This window comes from Schistocerca nitens, chromosome 3 (assembly GCF_023898315.1).
Source record: "Schistocerca nitens isolate TAMUIC-IGC-003100 chromosome 3, iqSchNite1.1, whole genome shotgun sequence".
Lineage (NCBI taxonomy): Eukaryota > Metazoa > Arthropoda > Insecta > Orthoptera > Acrididae > Schistocerca > Schistocerca nitens.
This window is the reverse complement of record NC_064616.1, coordinates 621,766,452-621,782,713: the sequence shown is the minus strand read 5'-3', so window position 1 is coordinate 621,782,713 and position 16,262 is coordinate 621,766,452.

Sequence of the window (16,262 nt, the reverse complement as noted above, 5' to 3'; positions counted from 1 at the left end):
AGCAAGAGACTGGCGCACCACAGCTTGTCAGGCACTACGATGGATGGAATGACATACCCGTATCCGTCATCAAAGCTGAGTTCGTCTCGACGTTCACGCGGGTTAGCGTCATTGTTGCTGGCATAGGTGGCAGCCCTGTGTACTAAATTTTGCACTCTGTATGTCCACAAGTCACCTTCAAATTCAATCGTATATTCTTCCTTGTATACTGTATACGCGTAATAAGAGAATTTCGTTATTTGCTACATATACTGATGCCGCAATTTTGAAGGCCAGCTGTGTATCTGAGACGAGTGCTCAAGTGAAAACGCGGAAGTAGCACGTGGCGATGTAGCCTCGTGGCCGCCAGGTTGCGAGCAATCGTTTCGACTTAGGCAAGGCCAGCAACTTGTACACTGGTCCGGCTCCACAGAGCAGCTCGGCCTGTCTCACAGGCTCGCAGGCTTAGCCAACCTGCCACAGACAGGCGATCCCTGCTTGCCCCTCGCTATGAGGCCCCAGCTCATGGGCACACCTCGATGTCCTCCCCATTCGACAGCACACGCTTGTCACCATGGACCCAGTACTTTTTCCTCTACGGCGAGTGTCCATCAGAGACAAGGGTATCGCCAAAAGTGCCGCAGGGAAGAGTGACAGGACCGCTGTTATATTCTATACACATAAACCATCTGTTGGACAGGGTGAGCGACAATTTGCTGTTGATGCTGTGCTTTACGGGAACGTGACGTTGTTTGGTGACTCTAGGAGGATATAGGATGACTTAGACAAAATTTTTAGTTGGTGTGATGAATTACAGCTAGCTCAAAATACAGAAAAATGTAAGTTAATGCAGATAAGTGGGACAAAACAAACCCGCAATGTTCGAATACAGCATGAGTAGTGTGCTCATTGACACAGTCACTTCGATTAAATATCTAGGCGCAACGATGCTAAGCGATATGAAATGGAAGCAGCATGTGAGGATTATTATAGGGAAGGCGAATGATCGACTTCTGGTCATTGGGAGAATTTGGGGGCAAGTATGGTTCATCTGTAAAGGAGTCCGATTACAGGGCGCTAGTGTGAGCTATTCTTCAGTAATGCTCGAGTGTTTGGGACCTATACCACACCATATTAAAGGGAAGCATCGAAGCAGTTCAAATTTGGGCTACTAGATTTGTTACTGGTAGGTTCGAACAATATGCAGGTGTTACGGAGATGCTTCGAGAACTTAAATGGGATTCCGTGGAAGGAACACTAATGTGAAAACTTAGAGAACTGGCATTTGAAGCTGACTGCAGTACGATTCTACTTTTGCCAACTTACATTTCGCGTAAGAACCACGAATATAGGTAAATTAGGGCTCATAGACAGTCATTTCTCCACACCTCTATTTGCGAGAGGAACAGGAAAGGAAATGACTAGTACTGGTAAAGAGTACGCTCAGCCACGCACAGTGAGCTGGCTTGTGGAGTATGTATGTAGATGTAGACTGCTCTTGAACAGGCCTAGTGCGGGAATGGTCGCTATTTGTGATGTCCACAGAGCCTTTTAATAATTGTGAACACCGACATTCTTTGCATAGCTGAGACAGCTTAACTGTTCGAATAAACTTCCTGTTTCACATTAAAAACATCGTATTTTTCCATCTTAATCGCATAGCAAAAAAAAAAAAAAAAAAGTTGTTCGCTTTCTTACACTACTGGGCATTAAAATTGCTACACCACGAAGATGACGTGCTACAGACGCCAAATTTAACCGACAGGAAGATGATGCTGTGATATGGAAATGATTAGCTTTTCAGAGCATTCACACAAGGTTTGCGCCGGTGGCGACATCTACAACTTGCTGACATGAGGAAAGTTTCCAACCGATTTCTCATACACAAACAGCAGTTGACCGGCGTTGCCTGGTGAAACGTTGTTGTGATGCCTCGTGTAAGGAGGAGAAATGCTTACCATCACGTTTCCGACTTTGATAAAGGTCGGATTGTAGCATATCGCGATTGCGGTTTATCGTATCGCGACATTGCTGCTCGCATTGGTCGAGATCCAATGACTGCTAGCAGAATATGGAATCGGTGGGTTCAGGAGTGTAATACGGAACGCCGTGCTGGTTCCCAAGGGCCTCGTATCACTCAGCCACGTCTCGATCCCTGAGTCAACAGATGGGGACGTTTGCAAGACAACAACCATCTGCACGAACAGTTCGACGACGTTTGCAGCAGCATAGACTATCAGCTCGGAGACCATGACTGCGGTTACCTTTGACGCTGCATCACAGACAAGAACGCCTGCGATGGTGTACTCAACGACGAACCTGGGTGCACGAATGGCGAAACGTCATTTTTTCGGATGAATCCAGGTTCTGTTTACAGCATCATGATGGTTACATCCGTGTTTGGCGACATCGCGGTGAACGCACATTGGAAGCGTGTATTCGTCATCGTCATACTGGCGTATCACCTGGCGTGATGGTATGGGGTGTCACTGGTTACACGTCTCGGTCACCTCTTGGTCGCATTGACGGCACAGTGGACATTACATTTCAGATTTGTTACGACCCATGGATCTACCCTTCATTCGATCCCTGTGAAACTCTACATTTCACCAGGATAATGCACGACCGCATGTTGCAAGTCCTGTACGGGCCTTTCTGGATACAGAAAATGTTCGACTGCTGCCCTGGCCAGCACATTCTCCAGATCTCTCACCAATTGAAAACGTTGGGTCAATGGTGGCTGAGCAGCTGGCTCGTCACAATACGCCAGTCACTACTCTTGATGAACTGTGGTATCGTGTTGAAGCTGCATGGGCAGCTATACCTGTACACGCCATCCAAGCTCTGTTTGACTCAATGCCTAGGCGTATCAAGGCCGTTATTACGGCCAGAGGTGGTTGTTCTGGGTACTGATTTCTCAGGCTCTGTGCACCCAAATTGAGTGAAATTGTAATCACATGTCAGTTCTAGTATAATATATTTCTCCAATGAATACCCGTTTATCATCTGCATTTCTTCTTGGTGTAGCAATTTTAACGGCCAGTAGTGTAATTGGTAAAGCATCATCAGTGGTGATTCCATACGCACTTACCATACATAACACCTTTTTTACTTTCGATTCCTATACCACCGAAAAACACTTGCTCATATGACATGTTTTGAACGTGTTTGTTACGGCTTTCATTGCTCCTCTTCACAAGTTTAAATGACGATTGATTTATCCTCTCATTGTTATCGGAAGTTTCACTCGAAAAAAGCTTGGTAACGCTTTCCTTACTTCTTTTTCATGGCTTTTAAAACCAGACTTCCCCTTTAACTGCATGTTGTTTCTATATGCACTTCACTTTAATTTCGTTAGACTTTGTTCGGCATAGGAGAAAAAGGGGAGGGGTTATTTTAACTGTATAGTGATTAAAATGTAAAGAATTATTACGTGTGCAAAATGTTCATGACATCACAACTGTTTATGCTTTATCGACGAACAACAATTATTAACCCTCCAGCAGGCGCGTCAACTTTCATGACACCACTAGTCGCGATGTATCTCGTTGATACATGCGACGATTTTTGTGGTTTTTTGTTTGTTTACAGGTTCTTTTTCTTTTGCTTTTGTTTTAAATTGCAGTTACCTTTATTGTTACAGATTTTACAAATACAGAAGTGAACATCAGGCTCATTACACTTTCAAATTAACAGAAATATTTGACATTTTGTAATGGAGAAGTACGTGAAATCCTTTTAAAAACTGATTTTATTATAGATACAAATAAATTATTGAACTAATCAAAGCATGTCTCTTTTTACTGATTGCCCTCTACAGAAAGACATTGTTCACAAATTATTTTTGTGTGTTTTTGCAAACAAAGATGTTTACCGCATTTTTCACATGTATACTTTCTCATACAAGTCTTTTTTGTCTCCCTGTAGCATGACTGGCACCATTTTCTTTCTTTGTTTTCTTATTCCAAGGATTGTTCAGCGTTTTCTTACTCTTTTCCTTTAGGTTTGTACTTTACTAGCATTGACTTTATATCATCATGTAGAGTCATAATAAGAGCTCTTCTTTTGAGATGAACTTGCAGTAGAGTCAGAGCCAAAGTTTTGAGGTACTCGCGCCGATTTGAGGATTTATTCTTGTTGCCCAAGAAAATTACTCTTGAGTTGATGCCTGTAATGTTCAACAGGTGGAAAAAAATCACCATAGGCCATGTTCTTCTTGACCTAGCTACATTGTAGGTTGCACAGAGTTTGGCAACTACATCAACTCCAGATTTGGTGTCGTTATAGTGTAGAATAATTCCTGGTTTTTTCTCTAAACCTTCCGAAACCTCACTTGACGAAACATGCATACTCGAAAGGAGGACTACAGTTTTCCCTATTTTCGGGACATACGACACAAGGGTTTCGTTCTTGCTGTAGCCAAATACGCTATCATACTGCTGTCTACTTTTTGGTGCTACGAAATTCGATGGCAGTTCCTTCTTGTTTTTTTCTAATTGTGCCTACAAACGACAGTCTCCTTTTATGCAGTTCTCTTACTAACTCCAAACTAGTGAACCAGTTATCTGCTGTAATGTTTCTACCTGTCCCATATATTGGTTCGGCAAGTATCAGAACTACTTCTTTGGCGGAGCTGTTATTCTGAAAGGGTCCTTCTGGTTGTAATCCACAATATATTTCCATGTTGTAAGTATAATAAAGCTTGGCATCACGTAGGCAGAAAATTTTGATGCCATATTTAGATGGTTTGGATGGTATGAACTGGCGAAATCCACACCGGCCTCGAAATGCTGGTAGCTGCTCATCAACTGTGACTTTCTGACCGAGGGAGAATGTGTCTTGCAGTTATTCAAACACACGGTGAACATTTCCCTCACGGCTGCTAATTTGTCTGTCTTGCGCCGTTCTTGTCTTGTGGCTCCATCGTCAAAACGAACACATCTTATTAGGAACAGGAAAATCTTTTCGGACATGGTCATTCTAAAAATATTCAGACCAAGGTCATCTGCTGTCCAGAAGTTGTGAACATTCTGTCGCCCACCACGGAACACACCAGCAAGGTAAAACAAGCCAAGAAAGGCTTTTATTTCGATTGCGTCTGTGTCCTTGCAGTCACTCTCGCGAACAAAGTTTCCTTTTAGATCAGCTATACGCCTGTTAGTGTTGACCACAATTAGATCTAGGATATCATTACTGATGAATAGGCTCCAGCAGTCCATTTCAGTTACCATTTTCTTTGCGTCTCCAGCTACTCCAGGCAGTTTGGTTAGTATATTATGAGGCCGTGTCTGTGTTGCTTTCCGAGGCACTTTCCTACATTTAGTTCCATACTTACCTAAAATAAAAATAAGTACATTACACCATTATTAGATATTGTTATTATTACATCTGAAAGCATATTTATTGTCTTTTCTACTCACCAAAATAGTAATGTTCATCAGTTTCCTGCGCTTCATTATTTTCCTCTTCATCAAATTCATGATCTGTGTCTGAGTCTACAGATCGTGTTTCGAGTATATCTTCGGTTTCTGAATCAGTTTCTGCAAGATCATCTTCATCTTCAATGGATACCTCGTCGTCGAGAAGAAGGCGATGTACTTCTTACAAATCCTTAAGATTTTCTAGATCGTATCGTTTACTCATTTTGAAAGAGAGTACACGTAGCTACAACGAAACGTTGCTTAATTTAGAAGACAACAACGCAACTGCCGATTTGCGTACGCTGCAAACAATGCAACAGCTGCAGTCATTAGCGGCGACAAAGCGTTACCCGAGTAGGCGCGCTGTATCTGAGAGATACAGGCAGTACACGTTCCCACACCTGACTCATTTATAACCTTGTCAGTATCGGGATAAGACTGAAATTTCTGTGAAACAATAAGAAAGGTATGACACGAGATGTCATGGGCCAGCAAACCGTTACCACTGTTCATTGCGGTAATATTAGAGAAAAAGTGGGTCATGTATCTCACAGATACATGCGCGACTGTCGGAGGGTTAAGTTTTCTTGTGTAGACTGGAGCATCCGCCAGGTTAGCTGCGCGCGTTAGAGCGTCGATTCCATGATTCGGGGAAGCGCGCCTGTGCTGAATAGAATCCGTCCGGGGGATTTAAGACCTGGCCAGACAGAATCCGCCCTGCCGCTGCGGCAGGGACGCCACACAGGCAACGGCCGGCCGGCCGCCGCAGCGACTGTTAACTGCGTCAGCTCTTACACTGTGGAAGGGGCCGAACCCCATTATTGAGCTTGCGTGCGTAGCGCGATTGTCTGGGAGTTAGACGATTTGGAAGCTTCACGCGGGACACGTTATCTTTGCGCGAGTTCATTTTTTAAGTGCGGAAACGAGTAGCTCGGACGAGGAAGAACTCCTCCTCGCATTAGCGATACGAAATGGCACCAAGAAGAGGAGATGTTGGGTGCACCACATTAATAGGAAGAGAGAAAGCTTAGGAGAATACCATCGTCTGTGTATTGAACTTGAGTCTGACGAAGATAGGTTCTTCAAATATTTTCGTATGTCGCGAGAATGTTTCGAGGAACTGCATCTCCTGATAAAAGGGAGCACCGAGAAGTGCACAACGAATTGGAGAAAGCCAATTGATACAAGGCAAAGACGAGCCATTTGTTTGAGGTAGGTTTACCATTTGTGCTTCATACAGAAGTCATATAAATTATTCCATTTCGGCTTTGCTGTATCATATGAAAGGTTCGGCGGAAAAAAGTGATATCTCACAATGTAGTTACGAGTGGAGTGATAAACTGATCTGCAGTGTTTACGAATACAGCAAACGATAGTTAACATCTAGTTCCGTATGTCCCACTAGACTGAACTTTCTACTAAATAGATTGTTTTGTTTCATTGTATTCATAACATTGTCACTGAATTTAAACAAACATATCTTTGGTCGTTAACTTATCTATTCGTTCTACCAGCATAATTAATTTTAACCTTTTCCAGATACTTGGCTACAGGCGACAGTCACCAGACCATAGCTTTTTCTTTTCGGTTAGGACGTTCAACAGTCTCAGAAATTGTGAAAGAAGTGTGCCAGGCAATATGGACTGTTCTACAGCCCAAGTATTTGCCTACTCCTTCAACAGAGATGTGGAAGAAATCTGAAGAAGGATTTCTAGAACTCTGGGGGTTTCCGAACTGCCTTGGAAGCACAGACGGAAAGCATATCAGGTTAAAATGCCCGAAGGATAGTGGATCCCAGTACTTCTGTTATAAACAATTCTTTTCGCTAGTTCTCCTGGCGATCGTTGACCCAGACTCCAAGTTTACAGTAGTTGACATTGGAAATTATGGGCGTTACAGTGACAACACTATTTTTGAGAATTCAGCTTTCTATCAAGAGTATATCGAGGGCAAAAGTATTCTACCTCCAAAGCCACTACCGGGTACAGACATCCCTGTTCCTCGTGTTTTCGTTGGTGATGAGGGTTTTGCACTTCAGATGTATTTGCTGAGACCATATTCAAAACCTGCAGTAATCAACAATGCAAAGAAGAAGCAATTCAATGCCTGGCTCAGCCGATCACGTCGTGCAGTGGAAAATGCCTTTGGTACGTTGGCAATGAAATAGCGCGTATTTATAAGAGCCATAGCAACCGATGTTGAAACTGCAGAACATATTGTTAAAGCGGCTTGCTGTTTACACAATTACGTTATATCAAGTAATAACAAAGAATACCTACCTTCTGAAAGTGAAGACGAGTGCAAGCCAATACGTGCTTTCGTAGATATTGGATCAACTAATCGAAGGTCACCTATTGCTGCAATTCAAGTTCGTGAACATTTTGCTGATTATTTCAACAGAAGATAAACATATTGTTGTGCGATTACTTTTGAATACTTACCAAGTGTTTCGACAAGTTTGTCAACACAACGCGTTTGTGTCAAAAGCAATGAAGTTATGATAAACTGCGAAAGGGCTAATATGTGAGAACAGAAAGACTAACAGATTCTTTAGAAAATTTCAGTGTTTTGTGTATTCCATTTGCTACAGCAATTGGTTTACAAAATATTTATATTATTTCTATACAAGTATAAATTACACAAGTACAGAACTTTTACATGTGAAAAATCTGAAGTGCCCAAAGTTGTGTGAGGGTGATCTAATCAGGATTCATGTCCTGACCTACACCGTCAGTTGATGTGCCAGTATTTGTACCACCAAATGCAGCGGATTCACGGAAATCAACGTGGGCCGAGCCTACTGAAACACTTTGAGAGACATGTGTTGGCTGTTGCTCATCTAATTCCGCGAGCTCAGCTTCCGCAAATAACTGTGCCAGTTGCACTTTAAGCTTAGCCTGTGATCTAACTGTAAGACGTTTGTATGTTTTTGCATAGCTTAAAAATAAATGATCAACTTCGTCATGCTTATCCTTATACTGATGTTTCTTTTGCAAGTAACTAATTATACACTCAACATCAGCACTTGGTCCCTGCTTTCTCATTTTTTTAGCGGTTGGCTTCTTTCGTGCTGAAGATGTTCCAAAACCTCTGTGCACTGCTCCTGAGATTCTCCTTCATACTCGTGTGTTAGCAACTCTGACTGAGGAAAAATTGTGGAGTCTGATGAGTGTTCACCTGACTGTGAGTGTCTTTCGCTGTCACTTGTGACTGCCTCTCTTGAGCAGGGAATATTTGATGTTGTTGGTCGTGCTTCCAGAGTACAGTCCATGAACCTCATGTGTTCACTCCACGGCCACGATCTGTACCGTTTCAAGCTCTGGCCAGTGGTGCCTTTTACCATCTTCTTGTGTTTGACGTAGGCATCTCTAAAGTTCCTCCACTCCGTTTTCGAGGTCTCGGCTGCAAATGAACAAATGTACCGGTAATGTATTTTTGTAGAATGTATAAAGAAAATAATGACTGTGGCAGATGTCTGATATGGAAACAATCACATTCAAAGAGATCTCTAATGTTAATATCATATGAAATTGCCTCTTATGACATGCTACTATTCACATTCAAATATGAAATTCTCTTTCCGTATCTGTTCCTCTAGTATTGAGTATTCGTCCTGTCACAGTTTTCAGTTAGTCTAGCCAGCAATTATTTTCTTTGTCATCAAAGATTTTTTTTTCACATACTTGGCAAGTTGACAAAACCAGAACGGTAGAATTTACACCTGAAGTAGAACATTCTACCATTTCATGGCAGTAAAACAAATGGGTATTAAAATATCGAAATATATAGGCATTTGTATGATCCATGTTATCTCTTAACAAGCTGAGCCTGTCATAGCCATGGAGACGCACACTGTAGTATCTCATAACGCAATTAACTGCAGAGCAAGACATGTCGCATTTTCAATAAAGGGCAGTTACGTTGTTACTACAATATCACATTTGGGTAAAAAAATTGGTTCAAATGGCTCTGAGCACTATGGAACTTAACATCTGAGGTCATCAGTCCCCTAGAACTTAGAACTACTTAAACTTTAACTAACCTAAGGACATCACACACATCCATGTCCGAGGCAGGATTCGAACCTGCGACCGTAGCGGTCGCGCGGTTCCAGACTGTAGCGCCTAGTACCGCCACATTTGGGTAACAAAATACCTATTAAGGAAAGATAATCAAGACACCTCTGCGAAGCTACAAACAATACCCTATTTCTGTGTTATTTAGTCGGTAAATTCTTAAGTGACTGTAAATGTTAAGCATACAACTACGTTTCGGATCATTGACAAAATTATGTTAAATAAATTTCTCTTAATGTCGAAAATATTACTTTGATTTGTATTATGAAAGAGTTGCGTGGAATAGCATCTTCTGTTGTTAGCGTTAAAAACAAGCATGGGAATAACACACGACCTCAAAATATATGACGTGGGGAGAGACAATGAATTTTCGTTTAAATGGAACACTATTATCATACAACAAGATCGATTTTAACAAAGGTGACGGTTCTTTTCTCTTTCCACATTCTGTGTGTAGTTTTCCATTATGATGGCATTGTTGCTTACATACTTCCAGCTCCTTTAAGTTATAATATACACTAAATAAATTCCAGTACTTAATAATATACTTTACTACATTTTTGCTAAGGCCTGGCCAGACAGAATGCGGCCTGGCCGTCCGGCCTGTGGCCTTGAACCGCAGCCGGCAGGCCGCACTGTTGAATCGCTCGTTATTGTATGGCGGCGGTCACACAGAGTGCGGCTCTGACGCACCGGCAACCGGCCTGCCGCACCGGCCGCCGCCAGGTTGTCACAGATTACAGATTCGCCGCAAGCCGGAGCGGCTGCTTGCCTTTGTTGGCGCACTATAACTGCTCTGTGGTCACACTGGAAGCAGCGGCGTGAGGCGGTTTTTGTCTTGCAGCTCGTAGTGCATGCATCATGGACACAGAAAGACTCATAGAGGATGTGAGACAATACAACTTTTTGTATGATACACGCGATCCTGATTTGGAGGTGGAATACTTTTGCCCTCGATATACTCTTGATAGAAAGCTGAATTCTCAGAAATAGCGTTGTCACTGTGACGTCCATATTTTGCAATATCAACTATTGTAAGCTCGTAGTATGGATCAACGATCGCCAGGAGAAGCAGCGAAAAGAATTGTTTGTAACAGAAGAACTGGGATCCACTATCCTTCGGGCATTTTAACCATCTTTTCCGTCTACGCTTCCAAGGCAGTTCGGAAACCCCCAAAGTTCTAGAAATCCTTCTTCAGATTTCTTCCACATCTCTGTTGTAGGAGTAGGTAAATACTTGGGCTGTAGAACAGTCCATATTGCCTGGCACACTTGTTTCACAATTTCTGAGACTGTTGAACGTCCCATCCGAAAAGAAAAAGCTATGGTCTGGTGACTGTCACCTGTAGTCAAGTACCTGGAAAAGATTAAAATAAATTATGCCGATAGAACGAATAGATAAGTTAACGACCAAAGATATGTTTGTTTAAATTCAATGACAATGTTATGAATACAATGAAACAAAACAATCTCTTTTAGTAGAAAGTTCTCTCTAGCGGGACATACGGAACTAGATGTTACTACCGTTTGCTGTTTTCGTAAACACTGCAGATAAATTTATCACACCACTCGTAACTACATTGTGGGAAAGCACTTACTTCTGCCGAACCTTTCATATGATACAGCAAAACTGAAATGGAATAATTTATATGACTTCGGGAAGCACAAAGAGGCTACAAATGGTAAAATGTACCTCAAACAAATGGCTAGTCTGTGCCTTGTATCAAATGGCTTTCTCCAGTTCGTTGTGCTACCTTTTTATCAGGCGATGCAGTTCATCGAAACATTCTCGCGACATACGAAAATATTTGAAGAACCTATCTTCAAAACTATTCAAATGGCTCTGAGCACTATGGGACTTAACATCTGAGGTCATCAGTCCCCTACAACTTAGAACTACTTAAACCTAACTAACCTAAGGACATCACACACATCCATGCACGAGGCAGGATTCGAACCTGCGACCGTAGCAGTCGCGCGGTTCCGGACTGAGCGCCTAGAACCGCGAGACCATCGCGGCCGGCGAACCTATCTTCGTCAGACTCTAGTTCAATACACAGACGATGGTATTCTCCTAAGCTTTCTGTCTTGCTATTAATATCGTGCATCCAACATCTCCTGTTCTTGGTGCCGTTTCGTATCGCTAGTGCGAGTTCTTCCTCGTCCGAGCTACTCATTTTTGCACTTAAAAAAAAATGAACTCGCACAAAGATAACGCGTCCCGCGTGAAGCTTCCAAATCGTCTAACGCCAAGACAAACGCGCTACGCATGCAGGCTTAATAATGGGGTTTGGCCCCTTCCACCCTGTAACAGCTAACGCATCAAGAGTCACTGCTGCGGCCGGCCGTTGCCTGTGTGGCGTCCCTGGCCGCTGACGCGCCCGGCCTGCCGCTGCGCCGTCCGTCGCAGCGGCAGGCTGCATTCTGTCTGGCCAGGCCTTAAGTCTTTCTGTGTCCATGATGCGTGCACTACGAGCTGCAAGACAAAAACTGCCTCATGCCGCCGCTTCCAGTCTGACAAGTGACAACAGAGCAGTTGAATGCGTCAACAGAGCAGCCGCTCCGGCTTGCGGCGAATCTGTAATCTGTGACAACCCGGCGGCGGCCGGTGCGGCAGGCCGGTTGCCGGTGCGTCAGAGCCGCACTCTGTGTGACTGCCGCCATACAACAACGAGCGATTCAACAGTGCGGCCTGCCGGCTGCGGTTCAAGGCCACAGGCCGGACGGCCAGGCCGCATTCTGTCTGGCCAGGCCTTTAAAGGCCTGGTGAGACAGAACACGGCCTGCCTGCGCCGCTCACGACACAGGTGGCAAAACGCTAGTGCCACACAGGCAAAAGCGGCTGCTGTTGTTGCGTCAGCTGTCACACGGTGGACGCAGCAGAAGCGTCGTTAGCAGCTTGCATGTGTAGCGCGCTACAACGGAGCTGCCTCCCGCAGCTGCTGCCTGCACGACGCATAACGAACATTCCAACGATGCCTCCTAGCTGTTGCGTCTCAGCACCTCATGAACGAGGGCCGGTGTGCCGGATGTGGTGTTTATGCGCTTTCCCACATCCGATTAGGTGAATACCGGGCTGGTGCCCACATTCCGCCTCAATTACCCGACACACAAACATTTCGAAAATGATCCTGCATTTTCACATGGGATAAGACTAGACATAGTTATGCGGGGGTGCACAAATTTCGTCCTGGTAAAGGGGGGGGGGAGGGGGGTAACAGAAAAAGCATCCGCCAACCTCTGCCATCAATATTGCCAAATCCAGATTAACATGCCAACCCTGTGAAGATACTGGATAAAAAAAAAGAAAAAGAAGAGTTGTGTATACAGATATTTTCTACTAGTTGCTAAAGATTGTAGCAGACTTCAACAAGAAACATAAGTGAAAATTCTACTGGGTCCGTGATGTATTGCTTCAAATGGCTCTGAGCACTATGCGACTTAACTTCTGAGGTCATCAGTCGCCTAGAACTTAGAACTAATTAAACCTAACTAACCTAAGGACATCACACACATCCATGCCCGAGGCAGGATTCAAACCTGCTACCGTAGCGGTCGCTCGGTTCGATACTGTAGCACCTAGAACCGCACGGCCACTCCGGCCGGCGATGTATTGGTGAACATGTTTAGACACAGTGATGGACCCTCGTAGCAACAGGACATCACTGCGCACTGCGATTTTTAAAAGACTGCACTGCACACAGTAGTAAAAGCTGTATGAATAAAAAAAAATTCACAATGGTTGCTGCGATGTTTGGTTTCCGTAAATTATGCTTGGCATGCACGACTAATCAGTCTTGCCCTAGTTCCTCAATGTTGAAACCAAATCGATAATTTTTTTCTAAGAATCCTGCTCTTGTAAAATCTATGGTACTCTTCCCTATCACACTTGCATATAGTGGAACGTATTTACTGTTCCTTCAGAGGAAACTCGAATGTGCTGATTAAGAGTAATGGGAGAGAAGTATGCTGTAAAGCAACGATGACAGGAAACTATGAGATATGAGCGGATAGTAACAAAAACAAAAACACGGTTTTCCAGTAGCAACTGTGGTGATTTCTCTGGGCGGATGCCCATATAGTTCCTTTGCAAGGATATGGTCCACTTCCAGCCCCATCCTTTCCCATTCCATGGTTTGATTCATCGTTAATGACTTCTCCGTCGACGGACGTTGGACCCCACTCTTCCGCCCTTCTTTCATGTAGCTGTCGCAGAGCAGTAGCTATCACGAAAACAACGCAGGCCAGATGCTTTCATTCTTCAGCTGAAAACCTTATTCTGTTAGTCAAAACCTAAACTATAGAACAATACGAACAGGAAAGATAACTGTTTATAGAGATAACTACACAGTCCAAACACGGTAATGTTACTAAAAACTATGTTCGATGTCAACGTGCGAGAACCATTCGCGGACGGCAGGCGGCAGCACTATATAGCAGTGGAGGGTATGTAAAGTTTGTAGAGGGACACAGAAAACAGTGCAAATGTGGTGCTGCAGAAACAGTGCTATTTATCTGACGATGAAGCGGGCATGGCCATTGATTTTTGGGACAGGTGGAAGCATTCCTGAAACTGTTCGCGTGCCGCCGTGGCGAAAGGATACCATGCATGGCAAAATTGCGCTATCCAAAACCACCACGGTACATAGATGATAGGGGTGAACTACGGTTGTGGAGACGTGTACTACGGGACAACAGACGCGCAACTGTTTGACTATAATTTATGCTGGTCATGCGGCACTGTGCGACATGACTAAAACTTGGGACCCCACATTTCATTGCCCCAGCCCTCTATTTTTTTTTCTTTACCTCATACAGGCGGGCTGTCAGCAGCATATGACACTGTCTTCAGCCTTAAGTGGTACAATAATATGATATATAGGTGAGACAGACAATACAAGAAAAACGGCAGGCAAAAAATGTGGATACAAAAAACAATAAACATGAAGCCGTAGACGCTGGACGAGAAAAAACACTAACACTTGTTGACACGGCGCCGGATGACTGCGACGGCACACGTGAACAGTGGAGGCGTGACAGCGAAAGAACAAGAAACACAAAACGAAGGCACACACACGAGACACTGATGGCAATGATCTCCGGCGCGCGAAAGTCCACTGAGCGTGTACGAGTCCGGGGACCTGCCAAGAAAGGAGGAGGGGGGGGGGGAGAGGGAGAGGGGAGAGCAGAGATGCCATGGGCAGGGGAGATAGGGGGAAGGGAGGAAGGGGGAGGGGAAGCCTGGGGGAAGAGGGGTGGAGGAAGGGGGATGTGGGTAAAGGAAAGAAAATGGAGGGGAGGGGAGGGAGGGTACCTAAAGGAAAGGACACAGGAAGTGGGGGGGAGGATCAAAGTTGATAGGAGGGGTAGATGGAGGGGAGGAGGACATCATCAGGGAGGGGGAGCTGGCAGAAGCCACCTTGGGAGAGGGTAAGGAGGGTGGAGAGATGGAGACCGGGTGGGACGTGGGAATACAGGCGCGGCAGCAGGCAGGGGTGGGAGAGGATGGGCGAGACAAGTGGGTGAGGAGGATCGAGTTTGTGGGAGGAGTACAGGATCCGTATCCTTTCAAGGAAAAGGAGGAGGTGGGGGAACGGAATGAGATCGTACAGGATCCGCGTGGGGGAGGGGAGACGGATTCGATAGGCGAGGCGGAGAGCATGGCGTTCAAGGATTTGAAGGGATTTATAAAAGGTAGGGGGGGGGGCGGAGATCCAGGCCGGATGGGCGTAACAAAGGATAGGGCGGATGAGGGATTTCCAGCCCTCTATCTCCGGTAGAACCTATAAGAACTACTTGCCATTCTGTGCAGATTATGCCATGATGTTAAAACTGTTTTATGATGCCGACATTTCGTCGTCCTGTATTCCGAGCCTGCTCTACAATTTTATCATCTTGCCTCTGTGTGGAAAGAATGTATAAGGGGCGACCAAAATGTTTCCGTTAGAGGGCGTTGCAGCAGCGTGTATGCAACTTGGCGCGACTCCAATGCGGGTGTATAAACACCTACAGATATGCAAGGGATTAGTACCGGATGATCAAAATGTCAGTATAAATTTGAAAACTTAATAAACCACGGAATAATGTAGATACAGAGGTAAAAATTGACACACATGCTTGGAATGACATGGGGTTTTATTAGAACAAAAAAAAAAAAACAAAGTTCACAAAATGTCCGACAGATGGCGCTGGACAGCAAAACGTCAGTGACTGCGCATGACAATCGTGTATAAAAGGAGCTGTAATGAGAGAGAGAATCAATTGCACCAGCAGTCGCAGCATGTTGACGTTACCTGAAAAGGCGCTTTTAGTGAAGCTGTATTATCAGAATGGGGAATGTGCTAGTTCAGCGTTACGATCCTATCGCCATAGGAAGTGGATTCGAACGGGTAAAGGTCCGTTGACAAATGCAACTGTGGCGAGAATGATTTCGAAGTTCGAAGCCACAGTAGACGATAGACCCCGTAATGGCCGACCGAGCACAAGGCGAAATGCTGCTGAGACAGTTCGGGAAGTAATGGAGACTGTAGCGGATTCGTCTATGCACGGGGAAATCAGCGCTCGTGCAGTCGCACGTCGCACCGGCATTCCATACACTACTGTTTGGTTGGCACTGAGGCGTACCCTCCGATGCTATCCGTACAAAATCCGTCGGCATCATGAATTGTTACCTGGCGATTTAGTGAAGCGGAGGGCATTTGAGGTGTGGGCGTTTCAAAAGATGGCGGAAGATGACGATTGGTTGAGTAACTTGTTGTGGACCGATGAAGCTCATTTCACGCTCTGA